A 27,792-nucleotide genomic window follows, 5' to 3' on the forward strand; every position below is an offset into this window, starting at 1 on the left:
TGGTTCACTGAGGGTTTCCTAACAATTTTAGATTTTTACAAGAGAGCCCTTTTCTGGGTTACAGCTTGCTTAGATGCCTATGTTTGTGATTATGTCCAAGGAGGATAATGACTCAATAATGAACTCATGAGGTCTCCTTCCCTCCGACAGGGGTGTCCCCTCTCGCCTCTGCTGTTCGCCATCGCAGCTGAACCCCTAGCCTGCAGAGCAAGAATGGAGGAGTCCTATGGCGGCTTGGACCGCCAAGGTACCCATCATAAAATAGCACTATGCGGATGATGTGCTTATCTAAGCACATCATCTGTCCCGAGTGTGGGCCTAAAGATACTACTCATTAATGCCCTTTGTGAATAACCAAAGTAGGAAACGTAGACGTCTAACTTTAGACCAAACGTCTAAGTTTACCTTTGTGAATCGGGCCATATATACATACATTCCACCTTATTCATAAGGTGACACATTCAGTTGTGATCCTAGACCTCTCACTCAATATGTTCATCCTCCAGCTATTCTTTCAGCTATTCCCAATCAGCTAAGTATTTTACTTTTTCTACATTTCTTTCATCTATGGGCACAACTAGGCCCCCCTTTCAGGGTGGGGAGGTAACACTTTGTACAGTGGAGCCTGAACAATGTTTAGAATCAAAGTGAACATTACTTGTTGTGGCTCCTTTCACTGTTGCAGTATACTGCATAAGAAGAGTCCTTTTCTGAGCAACATGTGGATAAAAATGAACTTTAAATCACAAACAGACTTATAACATTAGTGTGAGCTAAACATCCTTTATGCTATTTAAGGGTTTTCCTAAAGGAGCTTTAACAGAATGTATGGACATGTTACATTTTAATACACATTGGGCCAACAGGCCATTTAAGAGTGAAAATGTCAGGCATTGTGTGTGGGGACAGTTGCATTTGTCTCAAGCTCCAGAAAACAACTTTAAGATATTTAGTTATCCTCACCCAGAAGAATGTTTCAACCATGTGATGGGATTGGTGGTCCAATGGTGTGTGGTGTCACTTTCACTGCCACTAGCATTTTACTGAAGTGCATCACAGAACTGATACCCAAACCTGTACCATATTTAAGAACACTAGTAACAGAAACATTTTTTAATATTAATACAGTTAGTTCCAATATTTGGCAACCGTGCATGAAGATTAGCTGGTACAACTTAAAGTCTGTGGATTTTTGGCATGTGTTTTAGAATTCTTGTGGCCAGAAAGAAATCATTAATTTAATTAAGACTTCTTGGGGAGAGAGAAGGAATGCTTAGTAGCAGTGTAATAAAGTACTTTCAGAAAGAATGGCACAGACATCAAAGTGGCTTCTAACAGGGGTGATGGGGCTAAATCAGAATCACTGCCTACCTCTCCTGAACCTTTCTGCTACCTGTCATTTCTGTTTTTCCTTCTTTCCCATCCTGTTGGTCAGATGGCTAAGATCAGTTACCTATAAAACAACATTGTTCTTCCCAGTGAGATAATAATGTCTTGGGGGCATACCCACTCTATCCAAACGTCTCCTTCTTCATTTCCTATTACTTGTGTTCTGAGTTCTTTTTTGACGTCTCCCTCTTTTCTATCTGCTACTCCTTCAGCACATTTAGGTGACCATAATTGGGCTTAATGAGCTGTACAAATATGCAACATAACTTCCTACACTGACAAAATGCTATTTAATCTTCAGACCAATGGCCCAATGATGAATGTGACAACATCATATCAACTGTATGCAAAATATTTGTTTGGCTAGGAGATAGTGTGCTGAATTTGAACACAGACAAAATTGAGGTTATTGTTTTGGATACTCTGTCTGCAAATGTCAGTTCCCATAAAACGTAAGGACAGTGTTTAAAAAACATGAGTTTTGCTTGGAACTCTGAGTTCAGTAAGATCTGTGTCAGCACTAGAGAACACTTCACTTCCACCTTGAAAGTATGCGTTAGGTAACGGGTGTCATAGACGAGACTAGCATCGTTTTTGGAAACACCCTTTAAAGAGGTCATAAATACAAAAGCTATAGCCTGTTGAAACCATTCTGTATGACTGTTTTTGCTCCAAAGGAAGGGTAAACTCTAACAGATTAAAGCATAAGAAGTCCACCAGAAGGCCAGATGGTACACAAAGTTTAAAGACAGTCAAAGCCCAAACACAGGAGGCTCAGTGTGAGCAAGAAGGTTGGATCTGAAGCATCCAAGTCACAGCAGATGCCAAATGCTCTACACTGAGCACAAGTTCCTCATGGTGGGCAAGAAATAGAGCTAGGTGCAAGAAGATAAAAAGATGAGGAAATCACTGCAGTTCAAGATGCATATTGCAGCCCAGGGGACATACTCCAAACAAATCCATTAAATCATCAGCTTGCAGCCACACATAACCACTCCACCATGGTAAACTCCATAAAGAGGCAGCAGGGTGCCATGCGTAAGACCTGAAGCTCTGGAAACAAACTACAGTAGGAGGACAATGAAACTGAGATGATACAAGTTTGGTGCCAACTATCGGTGTGGCACAGGCACCCCACAAAAACTGATACACACCCATCTGCAACAATGCTGTCCCAAGATCTCCAAGTAGGCACTGCAGAATTTGCTGCTGTAAGTGGAAAAGCAGGTGCTGAGACCACCACAATACAGCTGCAGTTTGGAATCGTGCATCAAATTCCTAAATTGTGTGTTGAAGTGCCACCTCTACATGACATTATGCCACAACCAAGCCCTGATTCTGAGCAAAACAATGGCTCCAGCAGGATTTCCGCAAACCAATGGTAGGATAGTGTAGAGACAGCAAAAGCCAGGCCCCCATCTACTTGTATGCTTGAAGAACAGAATTATTTTAAACAATATTAGATCACAAAATGTTAAACGGACTAAGGAGCAGTGTTGGTCTGCCCAGTCGGGCACTCTGGCTGCGAGATGGGCCATCATGAAAGGGCGAGTGTGGGGGCCATTTTTTAACCCTGCGAGGTTCGATTTGAACAGATATCCTACTCACACACTTTCCAGTCAACTAATCTGGCAGTATCAGAGTGCCTAATAGGCCAGTCCAATATTTCAGAGGAACAGCAAGGCTAGTCACTGATATCAGCAGTCTACCCTGCAGTGATGCAGCAGCCGCGACCACCTCCTCTTCCAGCCATCACCCCTCCTCCATGCACAGCAACATATAATCCACATAGGTAAAATGCAATTGAAAATTGTCTCACCAATTCTGGAAAACATTACAGGTATTCAAGGCTTATCCATACTGTGAGTGTGTGTAGTAAACCAAACTCATTCATTGTCATTGTACAAAAGATGTGAAGCATGCAGTACTCCAGAAGCCATCACTATTGAACGTTCTGTAAGTGAGGTTAAATAATTGTGTATTCATACAATACCCACTCAACATCAATCTTAAAGAAGGCAACTGAACATATTCAAAGGGAATGGACAATGGAATAAGCACATTCATAAGAAAACACACTCTATGCCCCTCCACTCTACACCCCTCCACTTTACACCCCTCCACTCCATATGCCACTCCGCTCTACACAGCTGCATCTTCGCCACCCCACTACACTCCATTCTACTCCACTCTACATCACACCACTCTATGCCACCCCACTCTATGACACTCTGTGCCACTCAACTCTATGACACACTATTCTACTTTATGTCCCTCCACTCTAGTTCACTCTACTCTACATCACTTCACTGTACACCACTCCACTCTACAATCCTCCACTCCAGTCTACACCACTCCACTCAATGACACTAACGCTCTATAACACTCCACTCTATGACACTCCATTCCACACCACTCTTCTCTATACTACTAACTTTTAGGCAAGCTGAACAGCAGCCACGCTGGTCTACACCACAGATGAAACACATTGGCAAAGCCAACCGTTCTTCCACAGGCAAGAGCTAGTGGTCTTGCCAATGCTTGTTTTAAGTTTATTTCCTTTAGCCATGCCGCACAAAATGGAGGAGGCTATTCAGCATGGCTAGAAACCATTGGCATTGGTCCCAAAGGTGAGAACTATAGGCTTTGCAAACAAAACTGGCCAAGAAACTGAAAGCTTGAGCTAAATGCTTGGCTCTGGCTCAGCTCAAGGTCCTTTTTTGACCCTTGAGCCCAAATCAAACCGAGCTTTAAAGTGGCTTCTGTCTGCCACCTTTACTCTAACCTATGGCACTAAGAATTACATAAAAATAATCTGAAAAAACAATATGAAATAAGAAAACTTAGTTATTTCCAGGGGTAATCAAATTGTTTAATCCTTGGCAAATGTTGTATTCACTGTGCTTCCTTTTTCCTCATTTAATTTTAAAGCAATCTGACTTTTGTGAGATAAGGGTGTGTGCTATTTGAGCACCTCTCTTGTATCTGATATAAACAGACTATAATTGTGCTCCATGTAAGAATTAAGGCTCCATTTGGGTGAACATGACAACTGACGTGCCTCTTAATTCATTAATGGCATTGTTGCCATGGCAAAAGAAGAGTGGAGCTTTAAATATTTTTAAGTTTATGTTTAAAAACTGTCACTGACTCAGCTTCTTTCCACGTCTTGTGCCGCCTACTGCCCAATCTCCCTCATCAAAGAGGAAGTAAGGATCTTCGCTACGCTGCTAGCCCATTGCCTTAAACGAGCTCTCCAGACCTTGATACACCGGGTCAATGCGATTTTATGCCGACTCATGGCACAAGGCACTGCATCCGACGCCTCCATGTGGCTCTGGCCCACAGTCATCTTCTGTCTCCCTACTTAACTTTCCTTTTCAGAGACCTTGAGAAGACATTTGAAAAAGTGGACTGGGGGTATCTACAGATGGTGTTGCAGCAGACAGGGGTTGGCCCCAGTTTCTGTAGACTGGTCCAAGCTCTTATTCTAATCCCACGGCATGAGTCCAGATCAATGGTACTCTCTCTCAAGGCTTCCCCATACAGGGTACTCATCAGGGCTGCCCCTAACTCCCATCCTTTTTGCCCTGGCAATCGAGCCACTAGCACAACAGGTCCTGTACGAAGCTCACTTGCATGGCTAGAGACAGAGGGAGGAATACAAGGACTGTATAGCCGCATATGCGGGCGACGTCCTCCTTTACTTAGCGGACCCAGCAACTGGCAGTCCCTGATGTTTTCATATCCTCCAATGTTTTGAGGAAGACCCTGGCATCCAAATAAACCCTTCAAGTCAGTCTTAGTACCCCTAGCACCATCCTGGGACTGCTTTGACTGGCAAGACATCATCCCCATCCGCTGTCTCAACTTTAAATACTTCACCTCAAGCTTGCCTGGTCCTTTAACCTTATGCACATAGAGCAAAAGGCTAATGCCGACCTTTTTGGATGGCAGACCCTTCCTCTGAACGTTATGGGCTGCATCACCTTGTATAAAATGATGATCCTCCTGAGGTTCTTATACATCTTCCAAAATATTCCACTTCTACTGCCACTTTCAAGGATCTGGGCCCTAGACAGGGTGGCGATGTCATTTCTGTGGCACAGGTCCCGACATCTCCTTGCCCTCCACCATTGCCAGCGTGGCCCACATGATGGAGGACTAGGAATGACCAATATATATCTTTATTACTTGGCCTTCCACCTTCTTGTCATCCATGACTAGTTCAATAGCAGCTGGTCAGACCTTGCCTATTAGCTTGAACTCTCCTAGACGACCTTCCCCCTAACACTTGCTATGCTATATGGTTACCTGATCCCTCAAGGCACCGCTTCCAGGACCAAAATGGTTCTTCTAGCTTGAACACCCACCCTACGTCACACCCGATAGGTCAAAAACCGTACGCAACAAACACCCCTTTGGCAGGGACCTGACTGGGGGAAGTGGCGACACTGAAGAGCTTTGGCAAGGGGGATCTTAATGGGCAATATTTGGTCAGGGACACAAATGCGGTCCTTCCAGGAGCTCCAGACCACCTACGTGCTTGCACATACGCAATTCTACAAATACCTCCAACTAAGTCATGCCCTTCGATCACACACTTCCTGCACAGAACCTCTCCCGGAGTTCAGTACAACTGAGGCCTAACTCCTCATGTGGGCACTGGAAGAGGTGGTATATCCCTAATCTACAGAACACTGAATAATAATGCCCCCGGTGACTTGCACCAACTCAGAACCCGCTGAGAGGACTGGTTGGGCCCTCTCAAGGATGATGACAGGAGAGATGCCTTGATGACGACTAGGACCATCACCATCTCCTCACGACGGCGTATGATACAAACATATTATTTCTACTGAGCTTATCTCTCTCCAGCCAGATTACACTGTGCGGGACTCCTCCCTAATCCTACCTGCCCTCGTTGTGGTGACACTCCAGGCGATTTCTACCAAATGATCTGGTTGTGTCCTCAGATTCAGAGGTTCTGGTCCACGGTGGTGGGTAATCTCTCTGAGGTGTTGGGAGGTCCCACAATCCCCTCTGGTTATTCTTTTGGGGGTCCTAGATAAATATGGGGGCACGAGGGCTGATCAAATTTTTCTGGGTATTGCTTTGTTAGTGGCCAAACTTCACATTACAACACTCTGAAAGGCATCCACACCTCCCACCCTCTCCTGTTGGTGCTGAGGGGTGGAATGGTATGCTCAACGAGAGAGGGCGATCTATGAGGCACAGTGCTGTTCCCGCAGGCACAGTCGAGTATTAGGGAAATGGCTTGGACAAATACCTTAAGGTCTCTGCTACAGCCCAAAAAGTGCTGTTGTACGGTTATCCTGTTATGTTTTGGTTGTAATTATTAGCATGACATATGTGAAATTCCAATACTGCTTAGAGATGAAGAAGATTCTAAAACAAGAGGATAGAGATCTGACAGGGGTTGGCTGTGTGTATGGTTTGCTTTTGAATAAAGTCTTCATACCTAATTCGGCCCGGACATCATTCTAAAATTAGCAACGAGGATGGGATCCTGGAGAAGCGAGTCAACCTCTGAAGGAAGAATCAACGATTCTGGTGCTGCATGGTGCGACAGGCAGATAAGTGATACTGACATTAACAGAGAGATTCTGGCACTGCTGATTCACTGCTGCGGCGTCGCTGTGGAGCACCGTGAGCTATATCCTACAGATCCTCCAGGCAAGAAGGAAATGTTTGTTTTTGGACAAGTTGGCGTTTACATACATAGTTAAGCAAAGCGTAGTGTAGCCCGAGCTCTGCTGATTGTGTGGACAAGGCACACAGGGAGCAGCGCTTGCATGCCACAAGAGGTTGTGCGGCCACAGCTGAATGAAAACAAGATCACGCACAAAATATTTCCTGACCGCAATTAAATGAAACTTTCATTGTGTGCAAAGAACAACGCGTGTAAACGGTGATTGTTCTGTGGCAGTGCATGTAGGGGGCAGCGCGCGAACATTGTTGAGGAGACGCGTACTAGGAGCAGTGCGTAAAGCACAAGTTGCCAATCAAGATACTTTTGGTCATGTGCAGCAGCAGCATACAGGTATCTTACCTTGTGTTTCCCTTGGCAATTAACACTGCACGTAGCAGGGAACACTAAGGCAGGTGTGAGGCAATCCATTCAGGATGCACAAACACATTCCCTTCTTGACCACAGCCCACTGCAAGCAGGAGGCTCCACTCAAGTAAGAGTTTAATCGACACTAAGGAAGAACAAGTCATATCTGGCGTGCTAGCTATAGAAAGAGGACTTGCAACCAGACCACGGTGCCTATTATTGTATTAGTTTATTATATTAGTCAAAATATAGTACGCATTATTATTAGTGTTATTTACATGTCCATTACGGTTGAACAGTTTTTATTATCCTTAAAATTTTAGCAACTCATGAGTATTAATATTTACTGTGTAGGGTGTAGCAATAGTGAACATGGAAATGCAATCAATCACACCTCCCCCCAAGTTTTTGAAAAATCCAGGTCATCCCGTAATGCCATTGGTAAACTGGAAGGAGGCTCTTGAGTCCTATTTAGAGGCAGTAGGCGGGGACGTATTTAACTCAAAGTGGAAGCTAGCAATTTTGAAACATAATTTGGGTGTAGAAGGGAGAAAAGTACTGAAAACCTTGCCTAGCACAACGAGCAATGAGAACAATGAAGATGATGAATTTTCAGAACCTGATGAAGTGCTACAAGGTGAGAATGAAAAGGTGATGAATACTTTAGAGGACAACTTTGTGGAAAAAAACAAGCATAGTAGTTGAATGGCACAAGTTTTCTTCAAGAGCGCAGCAGCCTGGTGAAAGTGTGTAGCAGTACATTTCTGTGTTAAGAACGTTAGCTAGCACATGTAAGTTTAAAGACTTATATGAAGAAATTGTGAGAGATCAGTTTATAAATAGAACAAACTGTACCAAAATTCAAGAAAATCTATTGGGGCTAAAGAATCCATCACTCGACAAAACCATAATGATCGCTAGACTTATTGAGAACACATCTAGGTATGTGAAGGAAGGAGCTGAACGAAGGGCAAACAAGGGATAAGATTAAAACTGATAATATTCATTTGATACGGAAAACTGAAAAGCAATCTGGATCATGGAGAGATAGTGGTAGCACCGAGCCATCATATAAAGATCAATCTGATAAACGCCAGTGTTATTGATGTGGAAGCACGCACCACATGGCTGAATCTGATTTTTTGTCCTGCTTGAAATGTTTCAAACGTAAGAGGAATAGGCATTTTCGAGAATGTGTAAATAAGGTATACGTAATGTCAACGGAAATGTAAATGCTCTACAAGAAACGGTGCCTAATGCTAGTTAAGGCTTGAATAAAAATGTGTCTGATGATAGCGAGTTTGAAATATCAGTCGTGAATGACTATAATCACCGTATTTGTGTTACCCATACACTATCATTAACCAAGCATTATGGGATGGAACATCCAACGCAGATCTCGTTGCTCCTGATGTTCAACCGGAAAGTTACTCTGGTGTTAAAATACCTTTAGTGGGTGTTTTTGAGGCCAAACTGGAGTAAAAAGGGCAAGTGGCAAAAGCCATGGTTTATGTGGTAGAAAAACGAAAAGCATTATTGGGGTGGAAGAAACAAAAAACATTAGGCATAGTCCTAGATCCTAGCCATTGTGACCAAGTACTTTTGACTGGTAACAGAGAAATCTTTGATGGAGAGTTCTGGTGCAATAAATACCCAAACTATTTGCTAATTAATTGGGTTGCTTAGAAAATGTGAGCACAGAATTGTCTTAAAGATAAACAGCCTTCCCAAAGCGCATAAGATCAGAAATTTACCTTTAGCATTGAGAAGGCAATTGAAGGAAGAACTAGAAAGATTATGTGAAGCAGGGGTAATTGAGCCTATAGAATCTTTGGAATGGTTAAGTCCGGTGGGTTTTAGCGATGAAGGCAAATGGTAAAATCAGAATAAGTGTTGACCTCAGGGACCTAAATGAGTGCATTTGGGTGGACCGACATCCGCTTCCATGCACAAACAAGATGTTAATTAATATAAGGGATGCTATGTGTTTTTCATCACTAGATCTTTCCACTGCTTATCACCAGGTGAAATTGCATGCCAAAACATTTTACATTATTCATCTCTCCAGAAGGTGCTTTTCAGTTTGTGCACATGCCATTTGGATTAGCTTCCGAGTCTGCAGTGTTTCAGCGTGTAATGCAGAATACATTACAAGGGCTGACAAATGTGTTGTATTTCCAAGATGATATCTTGGTTTGGGAGCCTGATGTAGCAAAGCACAATTAAGTATTAAACAGTGTTTTGCAAAAGCGTGAGACAGCAGGATTGACTGTAAACAAAGCAAAATGTTAAATTTGCGTCCAGGAAGTAGAATACTTGGGGCATGCTCTGTCGAGTGAAGGAATGCAGCCTAAATCAAAATTAGTGAAAGCGATTGAGAAAGCAGCTCTGCTGACAAATAGGGGTCAACTCAGAACTTTTTTGGGTCTGGCAGAATATTATTCTAAATTTGTGGAACGATTCTCTGACTGAGTGCATGTGTTGCAAGTGTTAATGAAGAAGGAAGTACTGTATGAATTGACCAAAGAATGTCAGTCTGCTTTTGAGGACATAAAAAAGGTATTGTTGAAAGCATTGTTGAAACAGTGCCTTGAAAACAGGGAGTTAGAAGCCGCAAATCATTTGAAGCTGGCCCACTGCGGGGAGAAGGGCCGGACGCCCCCATAAACAAAATGGCAGCATGGCTTGCGCCAGACGGTGGGGACTGGCGGGGACCTGCCCTGCAAGCATAGGAGCAGTGCCAGGAAAAGCATAGGAGAGTTGCAGAGTGCAGACGGAGGGGGCGGGCGGCCCCAATTGAGACCCAGGTGAGCAAAGAAAAGAGCACGCCAGGCCCGGGTGAAGAGCGGGCCCAGTCTTGACAAGTGCTGGGGACGGCCTGGGAAAGGGATGACGGTCCCCGCCCCCTAACCCTTCTGGTGCCAGAGGTGAGATGGGGAGCCTGCGGTGAGGGGGGTGCTAGCAGTAAGTGGCAACTCCCCCCTGATATGGATTGTAGCCTTCAACAAGAATATGGAAGTCAACAACAGGGGTAGTCAGTGACTGCAGTGTGGTGCACAATAACTGATGTGCTGATTAACTTCTCCAAAATAAGTGGAGGTGAGCCGGCCTGAGGAATGGTTAGAAAGTGGAGGGGTGGGCAGAATATATCGCTGTCCAATGAGCAGAAGGCCCTTCCTAGATGTTCTGAGGCTTATTGACTGGGGAACTCCAGAGTAGGGCGAGGAGCCTGCCAGGGACCTGAGTGATTGCTGCCTGGCACTCTGATTGCACCGGCACACGAGGCAGCGCTGCAGCTGACTGAGCAAGGGCCTCTAAGGTTAGTGCTCTACTTGAGTGCAAATGGGGGACTTCGGGATACCCCGCAACTGGCAGGCATAAGTGGCCTTCATAGACATGTGGATTGCTGATCTATACTGGAGAGGGCAGGAGGAGTGGGGCGTGAAGTAGAAGGACCACTGTGAGAGTCACCCCTCCTTGCGGCCCCTGGCACTTCTCTGTGCGAGCACATTTATCGCACCCGCTGCTGAACATGGGGAAAGCAAGTAAGAAAAGGGACATGGCAGGGGGTAATGTGTCACAGACAGGATGCCCCAAGACAACCAACACAGGCATGGAAAAACTGGCACCCACAGAAGGACTGGTTGCAAACCCGTCACTAGCAGACATACTGCAGGCCATCACGGCCTCCAGAGAGGCCCCGGAGTTCAAGATAGATGCGCTGACAATGGATCTGGGCCTGTTGCGTGAAGATCATAGACGACTGGCGGAGAGAATCACGACGGCGGAGCGAGATGTTGTGGACATTAAGCCTGTGCTCTCAGCGGTAGAAACGCGACTAAATTCCTTGAAACAGCAGGTGAAGGTCCTTGCGGTTCGCGCTGAGGATATGGAAAATAGATCTTGACAAAACAATATCCGAATAGTGGGATTGACTGAAAAAGTTCAGAGCAATTACATGACTTACTATCTGGAGAACTGGATCTGCACAGAGGTGGCGCCAGAGGGCCTATCCCCTTTCTATGCCTTTGAGAGAGCTCAGAGAGTACCGACCAGACCGCCTCCTCCGGGTGCCTCCCGCGACCAATAGTTGCCCGGCTCTTACACTACAAAGATCAATACCATATTCTCGGACAGGCCCAGAGATGGAGAGAGATGAAAGTGGAAAACAGTGTGGTCCACATTTTCCTGGATTTCTCACGAGAAGTACAAAAACAGCAGGCCAATTTCTTTGAGGTAAAGAAGCAACTGCGATCACTGAACATCCCTTATGCTATGCTCTTCCCAGCCACGCTGAGAACAGCGCAAGGGCGGGGAGCACACTTCTTTTGTACCTCTCAGGAGGCGCGAGACTATCTGGATGATCAACCAGGGACAGACAATACCCAAACACACCTGGGGAACCGACCCTGGAGCCGGTGCAGACTGTCTAGGGGACCGCGTCGTAATGAGATGGTGCCATCCTTGGAGGAGGCGAGGAGAGAGAGGATGAGAGCTACTGCAGCCGTGGCATCCTTGAGTGGGGGAGAGACTAGCCCCCGGTCTGCAGCGACAGAGGAAGATGTGCAGCACTCGGAGTTGGATGGGGAATCTAGAGCCTCGCGACACCTAGTGTGGAGCTACCAATCCTAACATCTGGGACTTCGGAGGACATCATATGAAGCCCCTACAAGAAACAGAGATGAGAACTGAGAAGACCACGACAGGACGCCTAAGGGTGGACAAGACAAGCGGTTCTGAGAACATTTGAGACTGGATGCGGTGAGACCTAAAGCTGAGAGCCCTGCACCGCTACGGGCCTGGTCGCTTGTACCTTATAAGAGAGTTACTTGACTAAACACTAGTTTGGATGGAGGAGTTGTTTTTTCACCTGTCCTGGGGTCTGGGAGTTGGGAAGTTGTTGGGTTGATGTGTTAAGGGAACACTGCCGCTGCACCCCCAGAAGAGCAAACCAGGTGAGCGGCGCTGTTCTGACACGAACTGTTTACGGCAAGGGAATGCATATTAAAAGTTGTATAACAAGAGAACTTAATGGGGGAACCACAGAACTATAAGATTGTATCCTGGAGTATTAGGGGCATGCACAATATGGCTCAGCGGTACAAAGTGCTCTCCTATTTACAGAGAAGAGCGACTCACGTAGCGATGCTGCTGGAAACACACTTGACTGTATCGGAGGGGGTGGTTCTGCAGAAGAGGTGGAGAGACCAGGTGTACTATACCTCCTACTCTGCTTATGCTCGGGGGACTCTCATATGGATTAAAGTGGGAGTCCCCTTCCAAAAAACAGGGACACTCATTGACATCAATGGCCGCTATGTGGTGGTTTCTGGCTGCCTATAGGGAAGGGACATAGCACTCATCAGCGTATACGCACCAAACACTGAACAAGGAGAATTTTTGAAGAACCTTTTGCGGGCATTAACCCCTCAACTAGCACAAGTGGTACTGATGGGAGCGAATTTCAATTGTGTGACCGATCCTGACACGGACAGATCACATCCCCGCTTGAGGGTTCCCCGGTGTGTAGAGTAGCTGAAACGTTTCGAGCATGGCAGGCTGAGTGGGGATTGCTGGACTCGTGGAGATACCTTTACCCACATACCAGAGATTACTCCTTCTTTTCCAATATGCATGACTTACACATCCTTCTAGACACGTTTCTCTGAACACCAGAAGTACATAGTCAGGTTCGAGAGGTGGAATATCTGGGGAGGTTGGGTTCTGACCACAATCCTTCCTTCTCCAGCTGGCCTGGGAGAGAATCAAGCCACGAATAGTGACTTGGCACCTCACGCCAGAATCCCTAGAAGATCCATTCTTTCGGGAATAGGTGAGGGGACACATTAGACGATATTTTGCGGAAAATGAGGCTACTGATTCTTCTCTCCAGATCTTGTGGGATGCATTTAAAGTAGTGATACAATGGAATTGTATGGCCGAATCGATAGGAATCTGGAAGACACTACTAGGGGAAGTAATGGCAGCGGAGGATGAGTTACGAACACTAGAAAAGCATAGACCAGGCCCCCCTGAGCTGCAAAGGGAGGTGAGTGGGGGCCAGGGAGAAAGTAGCAGTGCACACAGAAAGGCTCCATTGCTTTGACTATAAAAATTATATGGTAGGAGGACATGCAGAAAGGGACAAAACAGGCACACTACTGGCGTGGCTGGCCAATCGCTAAAAGAGGGTGTAGGAAGTTGGCTCTGTATGCACTATTTCTAAGTAAGAAATAGCATGCACAGAGTCCGAGGGTTCCCCTTAGAGGTAAGATAGTAGCAAAAAGAGATAATTCTAATGCTCTATTTTGTGGTAGTGTGGTCGAGCAGTAGGCTTATCAGAGGGTAGTGTTAAGCATTTGTTGTACACACACAGGCAATAAATGAGGAACACACACTCAAAGACAATTCCAGGCCAATAGGTTTTTATATAGAAAAATATATTTTCTTAGTTTATTTTAAGAACTACAGGTTCAGGATTTACAAACAATACTTTAAATGAAAGGTGTTTCACTTAGGAACTTTAGGAACTTTGAATTAGCAAAATAGCATATACAGTTTTCACACAAATGGCAATAAGCTATTTTAAAACTGGACACACTGCAATTTTCAACAGTTCCGGGAGATAAGTGTTTGTTAGTTTTGCAGGTAAGTAAACCACCTACAAGGTTCAAAGTTGGGTCCAAGGTAGCCCACCGTTGGGGGTTCAGGCCAACCCCAAAGTTACCACACCAGCAGCTCAGGGCCGGTCAGGTGCAGAGGTCAAAGTGGTGCCCAAAACACCTAGGCTTCAATGGAGAAGGGGGTGCACCGGTTCCAGTCTGCCAGCAGGTAACTACCCGCGTCTTCGGTGGGCAGACCAAGGGGGTTTTGTAGGGCACCGTGGGGGACACAAGTCAGCACAAAAAGTACACCCTCAGCGGCATGGGGACAGCCGGGTGCAGTGTGCAAACAGGCGTCGGGTTTGCAATGTAGTTCAATGGGAGACCTAGGGGTCTCGTCAGCGATGCAGGCAGGCAAGGGGGTGGCTCCTCAGGGTAGCCAGCACCTGGGCAAGGGAGAGGGCCACCTGGGGGTCCCTCCTGCACTGGAGGTCGGATCCTTCAGGTCCTGGGGGCTGCGGGTGCAGTGTCCTTACCAGGCGTCGGGACTTTGAAGCAGGCAGTCGTGGTCAGGGGGAGCCTCTGGATTCCCTCTGCAGGCGTCGCTGTGGGGGCTCAGGGGGGTCAACTCTGGCTACTCACGGGCTCGCTGTCGCCGGGGAGTCCTCCCTGTAGTGTTGGTTCTCCACAAGTTGAGCCGGGGGCGTCGGGTGCAGAGTGCAAAGTCTCACGCTTCCGGCGGGATACGTGTGTTCTTTAAAAGTTGCTTCTTTGTTGCAAAGATGTTTCTTCTTTGGAGAAGAGCCGCTTTCCTCAGGAGTTCTTGGTCCTTTTAGATGCAGGGTAGTCCTCTGAGTCTTTAGAGGTCGCTGGACCCTGTGGAACGCATCGCTGTAGCAGTTCTTTTGAAGTGGGGAGACAGGCCGGTAGAGCTGGGGCCAAAGCAGTTGGTGTCTCCGTCTTCTCTGCAGGTTTTTCAGATCAGCAGTCCTTCTTCGTCTTAGGTTGCAGGAATCTATCTTGCTGGGTTCTGGGAGCCCCTAAATACTCGATTTAGGGGGGTGTTTAGGTCTGGGGGGTTAGTAGCCAATGGCTACTAGCCCTGAGGGTGGCTACATCCTCTTTGTGCCTCCTCCCTGAGGGGAGGGGGGCACATCCCTAATCCTATTGGGGGAATCCTCCATCTGCAAGATGGAGGATTTCTAAAAGTCAGAGTCACCTCAGCTCAGGACACCTTAGGGGCTGTCCTGACTGGCCAGTGACTCCTCCTTGTTTTTCTCATTATCTCCTCCGGCCTTGCCGCCAAAAGTGGGGCCGTGGCCGGAGGGGGGCGGGCAACTCCACTAGCTGGAGTGCCCTGGGGTGCTGTAACAAAGGGGGTGAGCCTTTGAGGCTCACCGCCAGGTGTTACAGTGCCTGCAGGGGGAGGTGAGAGGCACCTCCACCCAGTACAGGCTTTGTTACTAGCCACAGAGTGACAAAGGCACTCTCCCCATGTGGCAAGCAACGTATGGTGTGTGGCAGGCTGCTAAACTAGTCAGCCCACACTGGTAGTTGGGTATGGTTTCAGGGGGCATCTCTAAGATGCCCTCTGGGGTGTATTTTACAATAAAATGTACACTGGCATCAGTGTGCATTTATTGTGCTGAGAAGTTTGATACCTAGCTTCACAGTTTTCAGTGTAGCCATTATGGTCTGTGGAGTTTGTGCATGACAGACTCCCAGACCATATACTCTTATGGCTACCCTGCACTTACAATGTCTAAGGTTTTGCTTAGACCCTGTAGGGGCATAGTGCTCATGCACTTATGCCCTCACCTATGGTATAGTGCACCCTGCCTTAGGGATGTAAGGCCTACTAGAGGGGTGACTTATCTATGCCATAGGCAGTGTGAGGTTGGCATGGCACCCTGAGGGGAGTGACATGTCGACTTAGTCATTTTATCCCCACCAGCACACACAAGCTGGCAAGCAGTGTGTCTGTGCTGAGTGAGGGGTCCCCAGGGTGGCATAAGATATGCTGCAGCCCTTAGAGACCTTCTCTGGCATCAGGGCCCTTGGTACCAGGTGTACCAGTTACAAGGGACTTACCTGGATGCCAGGGTGTGCCAATTGTGGAAACAAAGGTACAGGTTAGGGAAAGAACACTGGTAGCACACTTTCAAATCATAACTTGGGGGTAACCATGCCAAGGAGGCATTTCCTTACACAACCCCCCCCCCCCAAACGAAAGAGGATGAGACTAAACTTTCCCAAGAGAGTCTTCATTTTCTAAGTGGAAGAACCTGGAAAGGCCATCTGCATTGGCATGGACAGTCCCAGGTTTGTGTTCCACTATAAAGTCCATTCCCTGTAGGGAGATGGACCACCTCAACAGTTTTGGATTTTCACTTTTCATTTGCATTACCCATCTGAGAAGTCTGTGGTCAGTCTGAACTACAAAGTGAGTACCAAAGAGGTGTGGTCTCAGCTTCTTCAGGGACCAAACCACAGCAAAGGCCTCCCTCTCAATGGCACTCCAACGCTGCTCGCTGGGGAGTAACCTCCTGCTAATAAAAGCAACAGGCTGGTCAAGGCCATCATCATTTGTTTGGGACAAAACTGCTCCTATCCCATGTTCAGAGGCATCAGTCTGCACAATGAACTGCTTGGAGTAATCTGGAGTTTTGAGAACTGGTGCTGTGCACATTGCTTGTTTCAGCGTGTCAAAGGCCTGTTGGCATTCTACAGTCCAGTTTACCTTCTTGGGCATTTTCTTGGAGGTAAGTTCTGTGAGGGGTGTCACTATGGATCCATATCCCTTCACAAACCTCCTGTAGTAACCAGTCAAGCCAAGGAATGCCCTGACTTGAGTCTGGGTTTTTTGGAGCTGCCCAGTCCAGAATAGTCTGGATCTTGGGCTGGAGTGGCTGAACTTGGCCTCCACCTAAAAGGTGTCCCAAGTAAACCACAGTTCCCTGCCCTATCTGGCATTTGGATGCCTTGATAGAGAGGCCTGCTGCTTGCAGGGCCTTCAAAACTTTCTTCAGGTGGACCAGGTGATCCTGCCAGCTGGAGCTAAAGACAGCAATATCGTCAAGATAAGCTGCACTAAAGGACTCCAAGCCAGCAAGGACTTGATTCACCAACCTTTGGAAGGTGGCAGGGGCATTCTTTGAACCAAAGGGCATCACAGTGAACTGATAATGCCCATCAGGTGTGGAGAATGCTGTCTTTTCTTTTGCTCCTGGTGCCATTTTGATTTGCCAGTACCCTGCTGTTAAGTCAAAGGTACTTAGGTATCTGGCAGCACCTATCTTATCAATCAATTCATCTGCCCTTGGAATGGGATGGGCATCTGTCTTGGTGACAGAATTGAGTCCTCTGTAGTCCACACAGAACCTCATCGCTCTCTTTCCATCTTTGGTGTGAGGTTTGGGGACTAAGACCACTGGGCTAGCCCAGGGGCTGTCAGAGTGCTCAATGACTCCCAATTCCAGCATCTTGTGGACTTCCACCTTGATGCTTTCCTTAACTTGGTCAGACTGTCTGAAAATTTAGTTTTTGACAGGCATGCTGTCTCCTGTGTCCACATCATGAGTACACAGGTGTGTCTGACCAGGGGTTAAGGAAAAAGAGCTCAGCAAACTGTTGCAGAGCCTTCCTACAGTCAGATTGCTGTTGGCCAGAGAGGGTGTCTGAATAGATCACTCCATCAACTGAACCATCTTTTGGGTCTGTGGAGAGGAGATCAGGGAGAGGTTCACTCTTAGCTTCCTGGTCCTCATCTGTTACCATCAACAGATTCACATCTGTCCTGTAATGGAAGAGTTTGAGGCGGTTCACATGGATAACCCTTTTGGGGGTCCTGCTAGTGCCTAGGTCTACCAGGTAGGTGACCTGACTCTTCCTCTCTAGCACTCCACCTGTCCTGAAGTGCCCTGGGAGCCATAGGCTCCAGAACCCAGACTTTCTGCCCAGGCTGAAACTCAACCATAGCAGCCTTTTGGTCATACCACAACTTCTGGAGTTGTTGGCTGGCCTCAAGGTTTTTACTTGCCTTTTCCATGTACTCTGCCATCCTTGAACGTAGGCCTAGTACATAGTCCACTATATCTTGTTTGGGCTCATGAAGAGGTCTCTCCCAGCCTTCTTTTACAAGAGCTAGTGGTCCCCTTACAGGATGGCCAAACAGAAGTTCAAAGGGGGAAAACCCTACTCCCTTCTGAGGCACCTCTCTGTAGGCGAAAAGCAGAAATGGCAGGAGGACATCCCATCTCCTTTTGAGTTTTTCAGGGAGCCCCATGATCATGCCTTTCAATGTCTTGTTAAATCTTTCTACAAGACCATTGGCTTGTGGATGGTATGGTGTGGTGAATTTGTAAGTCACCCCACACTCATTCCACATATGTTTCAGGTATGCTGACATGAAGTTGGTACCTCTGTCAGACACCACCTCCTTAGGAAATCCCACTCTGGTAAAAATACCAATGAGTGCTTTGGCTACTGCAGGGGCAGTAGTCGACCTAAGGGGAATTGCTTCAGGGTATCTAGTAGCATGATACACTATTACTAGTATATATTGGTTCCCTGAGGCTGTGGGAGGTTCAAGTGGACCCACTATGTCCACACCCACTCTTTCAAAGGGGACCCCCACCACTGGAAGTGGAATGAGGGGGGCCTTTGGGTGTCCACCTGTCTTACCACTGGCTTGACAGGTGGCGCAGGAGACACAAAACTCCTTGACCTTCTGGGACATGTTGGGCCAATAGAAGTGGTTGACTAATCTCTCCCACGTCTTGGTTTGTCCCAAATGCCCAGCAAGAGGAATATCATGAGCTAAGGTCAGAATGAACTCCCTAAACTCCTGAGGCACTACCACTCTCCTAGTGGCACCAGGTTTGGGATATCTTGCCTCAGTGTAAAGGTGTCCATCTTCCCAATAGACTCTATGTGTTCCTGTTATTTTTCCTTTGGACTCTTCAGCAGCTTGCTGCCTAAGGCCTTCAAGAGAGGGACTTTTTTCTTGCCCCTTACACAACTGTTCCCTTGAGGGTCCCCCTGGGTCAGGAGCTCAACCAGATAAGGTTCTAACTCCATGGGCTCAGTTCCCTCAGAGGGCAGAACTTCTTCCTGGGAAGAGAGGTTCTCTTTCTCTTGTTGTGTTGAAGCTGGTTCCCCAGTCTTCTTTCCTTTTCTCTTGGAGGGTTGGGCCCTTTTTCCAGGCTCCAACACCACTTTTTCACCCTGAGCCTTGCACTGTGCCCTTGTCTTGACACACACCAGTGCAGGGATACCCAGCATGGCTGCATGGGTTTTGAGTTCTACCTCAGCCCATGCTGAGGACTCCAGGTCATTTCCAAGCAAACAGTCTACATGGATATTTGAGGAGCCCACCACCTGTTTCAGGCCATTGACCCCTCCCCATTCTAAAGTTACCATAGCCATGGGATTTACTTTAGTCTGATTGTCAGCGTTGGTAACTGGATAAGTTTGTCCAGCCAGGTATTGACCAGGGGAAACCAGTTTCTCTGTCACCATGGTGACACTGGCACCTGTATCCCTCAGGCCTTCTACACTTGTCCCATTAATTAAGAGTTGCTGCCTGTATTTTTGCATGTTAGGGGGCCAGGCAGCCAGTGTTGCTAAATCCACCCCACCCTCAGAGACTAATGTAGCTTCAGTGTGAACCCTGATTTGCTCTGGGCACACTGTTGATCCCACTTGGAGACTGGCCATTCCAGTGTTAGCTGGAGTAGAGTTAGAAGTGGAACCTTTCTTGGGACAGGCCTTGTCTCCAGTTTGGTGTTCTTGATGATTACAGCTACGACACCAGGCCTTTTTGGGATCAAAGTTTTTACCCTTGTACCCAAAACTGGATTGTGAAGAGGCTCTGGGCCCTCCCTCCTGAGCAGGTTTTTGGGGCCCTATAGAAGACTCTTTACTTTTTCCCTTGGATGTCTCAACACTTTTCCCCTGGGGAGGCTTTGTGACCCCTTTCTTTTGGTCACCCCCTGTGGAAGTCTTGGTCACCCTAGTCTTGACCCAATGGTCCGCCTTCTTTCCCACTTCTTGGGGAGAAATTGGTCCTAGGTCTATCAGATGCTGATGCAGTTTATCATTGAAACAATTACTTAACAGGTGTTCTTTCACAAATAAATTGTACAGCCCATCATAATCATTTACACCACTGCCTTGAATCCAACCATCCAGTGTTTTTACTGAGTAGTCAACAAAATCAACCCAGGTCTGGCTCGAGGATTTTTGAGCCCCCCTGAAACTAATTCTATACTCCTCAGTGGAGAATCCAAAGCCCTCAATCAGGGTAGCCTTCATGAAGTCATAGGATTCTGCATCTTTTCCAGAGAGTGTGAGGAGTCTATCCCTACACTTTCCAGTGAACATTTCCCAAAGGAGAGCACCCCAGTGAGATCTGTTTACTTTTCTGGTTGCACAAGCCCTCTCAAAAGCTGTGAACCTTTTGGTGATGTCATCACCATTTTCATATTTAGTTACAATCCCTTTTGGGATTTTCAACATGTCAGGAGAATCTCTGACCCTATTTATGTTGCTGCAACCATTGATGGGAACTAGGCCCATCTCTTGTCTTTCCCTTTCTATGGCTTGGAGCTGTCTCTCTAAAGCCAATCTTTTGACCATCCTGGCTAACAGGAGGTCATCTTCATTGAGGCTCCCCTCAATGCTTCCAGAGTTGCTGGACTCTCCTGTGAGAGAAGCAGCATCTCTGACTATCACATTTGGAGTCAGGGTTTGAGAGACCCTGGGCTCCCTATCTAGGACTGGAGGTGGGAAATCCTCTATGTCATTAGGGTCCCCCTCTGTGAGGCCATCATCAGAGGGGTTGTTTTTAGCAAACTCTGCCACGAGCTCCTGGAGCTGTATTTTGGTAGGGTTTGAACCAGTTTTAATCTTTTTGAGTTTGCAGAGAGACCTTAACTCTGACATCCTAAGATGCAGGTAAGGGGTGAGGTTGAGTTCCATCACTATCTCTTCTGCATTAGACATTATGACCCTCATTCCGACTCTGGCGGGCGGCGGTAGCCGCCCGCCAGGCGGGAACCGGCATTTGGCCGCCTTGCGGCCAAAATACCGCTTCCCGCATTCGGACATTCCCGCTGGGCCGGCGGGCGCTAACCAAGTTAGCGCCGGCCGGCCCAGCGGGAATGGGGGCCGCAACACAGGAGCCGGCTCCGAATGGAGCCGGCGGTGTTGCGGCGGTGCGACGGGTGCAGTTGCACCCGTCGCGCTTTTCACTGTCTGCTAGGCAGACAGTGAAAAGCTTTATGGGGCCCTGTTAGGGGGCCCCTGCACTGCCCATGCCAGTGGCATGGGCAGTGCAGGGGCCCCCAGGGGCCCCAAGACACCCGTTCCCCGCCAGCCTCTTCCTGGCGGTGACAACCGCCAGAAACAGGCTGGCGGGAAGGGGGTCAGAATCCCCATGGCAGCGCTGCTTGCAGCGCTGCCCTGGCGGATTCGCCCAGCCGGGGGAAAACCGTCGGGAAACCGCCGGTCCCGGTTTTCTGACCGCGGCTTTACCGCCGCGGTCAGAATGGGCATGGAAGCACCGCCAGCCTGTTGGTGGTGCTTCCGTCAATCGCGACCCTGGCGGTCAAAGACCGCCAGGGTCAGAATGACCCCCTATGTTTCTAAAAGTTGGAATACTTTTTAAGAATCTAAAACTATCTCTAGAACTTAATTCAAACTTTACAAAACTTTTAAACTCTAAACGAAATGCTAACAGGGACTAACACAAGGCCCTAGCAGGACTTTTAAAAATTTAGAAAAATAGCTCAAATTTCAAAAATCAGTTTCTAATGACAATTTTTGGAATTTAGTTGTGTGATCAGGTATTGGCTGAGTAGTCCAGCAAATGCAAAGTCTTGTACCCCACTGCTGATCCACCAATGTAGGAAGTTGGCTCTGTATGCACTATTTCAAAGTAAGAAACAGCATGCACAGAGTCCAAGGGTTCCCCTTAGAGGTAAGATAGTGGCAAAAAAAGATAATTCTAATGTCTATTTTGTGGTAGTGTGTTCGAGCAGTAGGCTTATCAGAGGGTAGTGTTAAGCATTTCTTGTACACACACAGGCAATAAATGAGAAACACACACTCAAAGACAATTCCAGGCCAATAGGTTTTTATATAGAAAAATATATTTTCTTAGTTTATTTTAAGAACCACAGGTTCAAGATTTACAAACAATACTTTAAATGAAAGGTATTTCACTTAGGAACTTTAGAAACTTTGAATTAGCAAAATAGCATATACAGTTTTCACACAAATGGCAATAAGCTATTTTAAAACTGGACACTGCAATTTTCAACAGTTCCTGGGGGAGGTAAGTGTTTGTTAGTTTTGCAAGTAAGTAAACCACCTACAGGGTTCAAAGTTGGGTCCAAGGTAGCCCACCGTTGGTGGTTCAGGGCAACCCCAAAGTTACCACACCAGCAGCTCAGGGCCGGTCAGGTGCAGAGGTCAAAGTGGTGCCCAAAACACATAGGCTCCAAAGGAGAAGGGGCTGCCCAGGTTCCAGTCTGCCAGCAGGTAAGTACCCGCGTCTTCAGAGGGCAGACCAGGGGGGTTTTGTAGGGCACCGGGGGGGACACAAGTCAGCACAAAAAGTACACCCTCAGCAGCATGGGGGCGGCCGGGTGCAGTGTGCAAACAGGCGTCGGCTTTGCAATGTAGTTCAATGGGAGACCTAGGGGTGTCTTCAGCGATGCAGGCAGGCAAGGGGGGGGCTCCTCGGGATAGCCAGCACCTGGGCAAGGGAGATGCCCACTTGGGGGTCCCTCCTGCACTGGAGGTCGGATCCTTCAGGTCCTGGGGGCTGCGGGTGCAGTGTCCTTACCAGGCGTCGGGTCTTTGAAGCAGGCAGTCGCGGTCAGGGGGAGCCTCTGGATTCCCTCTGCAGGCGTTGCTGTGGGGACTCAGGGGGGTCAACTCTGGCTACTCACGGGCTCGCAGTCGCCGGGGAGTCCTCCCTGTAGTGTTGGTTCTCCACAAGTCGAGCCGGGGGCATCGGGTGCAGAGTGCAAAGTCTCACGCTTCCGGCGGGAAACGTGTGTTCTTTAAAAGTTGCTTCTTTGTTGCAAAGATGTTTCTTCTTTGGAGCTGGAGCAGAGCCGCTGTCCTCTGGAGTTCCTGGTCCTTTTAGATGCAGGGTAGTCCTCTGAGGCTTCAGAGGTCGCTAGACCCTGTGTAACGCGTCGCTGTAGCAGTTCTTTTGAAGTGGGGAGACAGGCCGGTAGAGCTGGGGCCAAAGCAGTTGGTGTCTCCGTCTTCTCTGCAGGTTTTTCAGATCAGCAGTCCTTCTTCGTCTTAGGTTGCAGGAATCTATCTTGCTGGGTTCTGGGAGCCCCTAAATACTCGAATTAGGGGTGGGTTTAGGTCTGGGGGATTAGTAGCCAATGGCTACTAGCCCTGAGTGTGGCTACACTCTCTTTGTGCCTCCTCCCTGAGGGAAGGGGGGCACATCCCTAATCCTATTGGGGGAATCCTCCATCTACAAGAAAGAGGATTTCTAAAAGTCAGAGTCACCTCAGCTCAGGACACCTTAGGGGCTGTCCTGACTGCCCAGTGACTCCTCCTTGTTTTTCTCATTATCTCCTCCGGCCTTGCCGCCAAAAGTGGGGCCATGGCCGGAAGGTGCGGGCAACTCCACTAGCTGGAGTGCCCTGGTTGCTGTAACAAAAGGGGTGAGCCTTTGAGGCTCACCGCCAGGTGTTACAGTGCCTGCAGGGGGAGGTGAGAGGCACCTCCACCCAGTACAGGCTTTGTTACTAGCCACAGAGTGACAAAGGCACTCTCCCCATGTGGCCAGCAACATGTCTGGTGTGTGGCAGGCTGCTAAACTAGTCAGCCCACACTGGTAGTCGGGTATGGTTTCAGGGGGCATCTCTAAGATGCCCTCTGGGGTGTATTTTACAATAAAATGTACACTGGCATCAGTGTGCATTTATTGTGCTGAGAAGTTTGATACCAAACTTCACAGTTTTCAGTGTAGCCATTATGGTGCCGTGGAGTTCGTGCATGACAGACTCCCAGGCCATATACTCTTATGGCTACCCTGCACTTACAATGTCTAAGGTTTTGCTTAGACTCTGTAGGGGCATAGTGCTCATGCACTTATGCCCTCACCTATGGTATAGTGCACCCTGCCTTAGGGCTGTAAGGCCTACTAGAGGGGTGACTTATCTATGCCATAGGCAGTGTGAGGTTGGCATGGCACCCTGAGGGGAGTGACATGTCGACTTAGTCATTTTATCCCTACCAGCACACACAAGCTGGCAAGCAGTGTGTCTGTGCTGAGTGAGGGGTCCCCAGGGTGATATAAGATATGCCACAGCCCTTAGAGACCTGCCCTGGCATCAGGGCCCTTGGTACCAGGGGTACCAGTTACAAGGGACTTACCTGGATGCCAGGGTGTGCCAATTGTGGAAACAAAGGTACAGGTTAGGGAAAGAACACTGGTGCTGGGGCCTGGTTAGCAGGCCTCAGAACACTTTCAAATCATAACTTGGCATCAGCAAAGGCAAAATGTCAGGGGGTAACCATGACAAGGGGGCATTTCCTTACAGAGGGGGACACCCATTATAGAAATAATACCTCTATGGGGCAGAGATTATTCTGGCAGGAAGAGATCAACCACCATTTTCTTGAATAATGCACCTCTCTCTACTGCAGCGTCACGCACAGTAGAGAGGCGGACATATGGGCTTTCCTGAAACCTCTGACACACCGGCACCTCACTGGAGAAGAGAAGGAAAAAGTAGGAGGGGATATCGAAGAGACGGACATCCGAGCGGACATAAAGGGCCTTGCACGAGGGAAAACCACTGGCACAGACGGGCTCCCCATAGAATTTTATGCCATATACGTTGACAATCTGGCCCCTAACCTTGCAAAGTTATACAAAGCGATTGGAGATCAGGGTTGCCTTCCAGACACGACTACAGAGGCGTTGATAGTCCCACTACTGAAACTAGGCAAGCCAGCACATGACAGCAGGGCCTATAGGCCACTATCCATGATCAACGTAGACTATAAAAATCTTAGCCAGATCCTTGCGGCAAGACTGCTACCACTTATGACTCGCCTGGTCCATACGGACCAAGCAGGGTTTATCCCCACACGCAATACAGCCCAGAATATCAGCCGGGTTATCAATCTCTTGGACGCTGATATTCTAGAAAAAAGAACTGCAGCTGTCTTTGCCGTCAATATAGAGAAGGCATGTCACCTCCTGGAATAGAACTATCTATATGCAGTCCTAGAACATTTAGGGCTGGGGTTGGGATTTTTTTTATGGATACAGTTTCTGTACAGAGATCCCAAAGCCCGCGTTCAAACAGGGTCCACAATATCTGAATTATATAGGGTGGAGAGGGGCACACACCAAGGGTATCCCATCTCTCCCTTGCTATTTGCGCTGGCAATGGAACCGTTGGCGCTCAAGCACGGACTGCTCTTTAGGATCAGGGATTACAGCACGCTGACACCTCTCACCGAATAGCGATATATGCTGACGATCTACTTATGTTTCTACAAGATACAGTGTCAGAACTTTAGGGTGCCCAAGCCCTCCTAGAACAATTTGGCAGGACAGCAGGGCTACGGGTGAATTGGCAAAAACCTCAATTCTACCCACTATCAGCAGACTGTGACTCACCGGAGGAGTTAGGACATGTTTCCTGGGAACCTAGGTGCATGGCCTACCTGGGAGTCAGGATGTATCACACTAGGGCTGATCTCATAGAGATTAACATAGGTAGTGCCACTAGGGCGCTGAAAACTAGTCTGGAATTTTGGAAGACACTCCCTTTGTCAGTAGCAGGGAGAATGGCACTCCTCAAGATGTTAGCTCTCCGAGACTCTTATACTATTTTGCGGTCCTGCCTCTATGGATACCTGTTGTGGTCTTTGGGGAGCTAGGGGCCAGATGTACATAAGTTTGGGTTTGCAACTCGCAAATTGCAAGTCTGAGCGACTCGCAATTTGCGAGTCGCAAACTCATATGCAGGATGGTGTCCCTGACACCATCTGCGAATCGCAAGGGGGTCGCAAAGACCCACCTCATTAATATTAATGAGGTGGGTCGCAATTTGCGACCCCTTTACGATTCACTGCACTCACAGGGATGGTGGCCTGCTGGAGACAGCAGACCACCATGTCTGTGACTGCTTTTAAATAAAGCAGTTTTTTTTTTTGTATTGCAGCCCGTTTTCCTTAAAGGAAAACAAGTTGCAATACACTCAAGAAAATGAAACTTTTTTGTTTCATTTTTTCAGAGTAGGCAGTGATCCTTAGGACAACTGCCTGCTCTGAAAAAATATTTTCAGTGCCATTCACAAAGGGGAAGGGGTTCCATGAGGACCCCTCCCCTTTTCCGAATGGGTTAGCACCCATTTGTAATGGGTGCTAACTGCGAATTGCTTTGCGACCGCGTTCGCGGTCACAAAGCAATTCTGCATAGCGATTGGAATCGCAAATAGGAAAGGGAACACCCCTTCCTATTTGCGAGTCGCATTCCAATTTTGCGAGTCGGTAACCAGGTTACCGACTCGCAAAATGGAAATGAGCATCGCGATGCGCGTTTTGCATGGTGCAAACAGCGAAATTCGCTGTTTGCACCATGCAACACGTTTTGTACATCTGGCCCTAGATTCCCTGATCACTACGTTCATTTGGGGGACCAGGAGGTGCTGAGTGGCCCTCAATACAATGAAAAGATCACGGGTGGAGGGGGTTTGGCGGTTCCGGGCTATGAATCGTACTATCTGGCAGCCCAACTACAATGGCTGACCCAGTGGATGACAGGGCATCGACTCCGAACGGGCAGGTTGGTTTCAACGGTCCCACATCTCATTCAATTGGTGGGAACACTATTCATATCCACTGGACCTTTCAATCAGATACCCCAGAGGTTCGTGTCATACGCAAATGCTGGAGATGTCTCCAAAAAACTGACAAGGGCACTCCTTACTCACCTGACATACCAATGACTTGGCAAGCATGGGTGCCCCAACGAGTAGATTGGGGGGGCATTGCATCCTGGGTGGACGCGGGGGCTACATGGCTGGGGGACCTGTACATAGATGGGGGGCTGTTGCCTTTCGAGGAATCCAGGCAGGAGTATGATCTCCCACAAGGTCACTTTCTGTTACACCGTGCCCTCACCCACGCCATCCAAAAGCATTGGCACTCGGGGAGATAGAACCACGACCCCATGGAGTCAGCAACTATTCTATATACTCGGAAGGTATACACAAGGCAGTAACCGGCTTATATAGGGCAATCCGTGCAGGAGCATTACATTCCCTGGAGGATCTGCGAATAAAATTGGATCCAGAATTGGGGATTCCGATACCGGCGAAGTCCTAGGGGCAGATATTAGAAAGAGCACCAAAGTTATTTAGAAACGTCCAATTCCAATTAAATACACTTCTATGTACTACATAGGGCATATCTCTACCATAGGCGGCTCTGCAAACACTTTCAGGTAATAGATGGTAATTGTCCATGTTGCGGAGAAACAGCTGCAGAATTCATACACATGATGTGGACTTGTACGTACCTAACCATTTATTGGCGTGGGGTAACGACTAATATGGCGGAGGTCCTAGACCGAGATATCCCTTGCACGCCTGAACACTGTCTCCTTCACTGGTTCCCCCATACTCCCAAGAATAAGGCCACTAGTAGGCTGCAGGACCTTGCGTA

At 47.9% G+C, this 27,792-nt stretch overlaps 1 protein-coding gene across 2 annotated transcripts in view; it reads right to left on the bottom strand.

The window, feature by feature from the left end:
• Window positions 1–27,792, bottom strand: part of TSPAN12 (tetraspanin 12) — a 300,631-nt gene that overhangs the window by 265,932 nt on the left and 6,907 nt on the right. The window contains exon 1 of one of the 2 annotated variants that reach the window (XM_069229858.1): window positions 7,463–7,583. The exons of the other annotated variant lie outside the window; for it this stretch is intronic. The gene's annotated coding sequence lies outside the window, so the exon portion shown is untranslated. Of the gene's footprint in view, window positions 1–7,462; window positions 7,584–27,792 lie in introns of those variants that run through there. 2 annotated transcript variants of the gene reach the window in all.

Source organism: Pleurodeles waltl, chromosome 4_1 (genome assembly GCF_031143425.1).
Source record: "Pleurodeles waltl isolate 20211129_DDA chromosome 4_1, aPleWal1.hap1.20221129, whole genome shotgun sequence".
NCBI classification, from domain to species: domain Eukaryota; kingdom Metazoa; phylum Chordata; class Amphibia; order Caudata; family Salamandridae; genus Pleurodeles; species Pleurodeles waltl.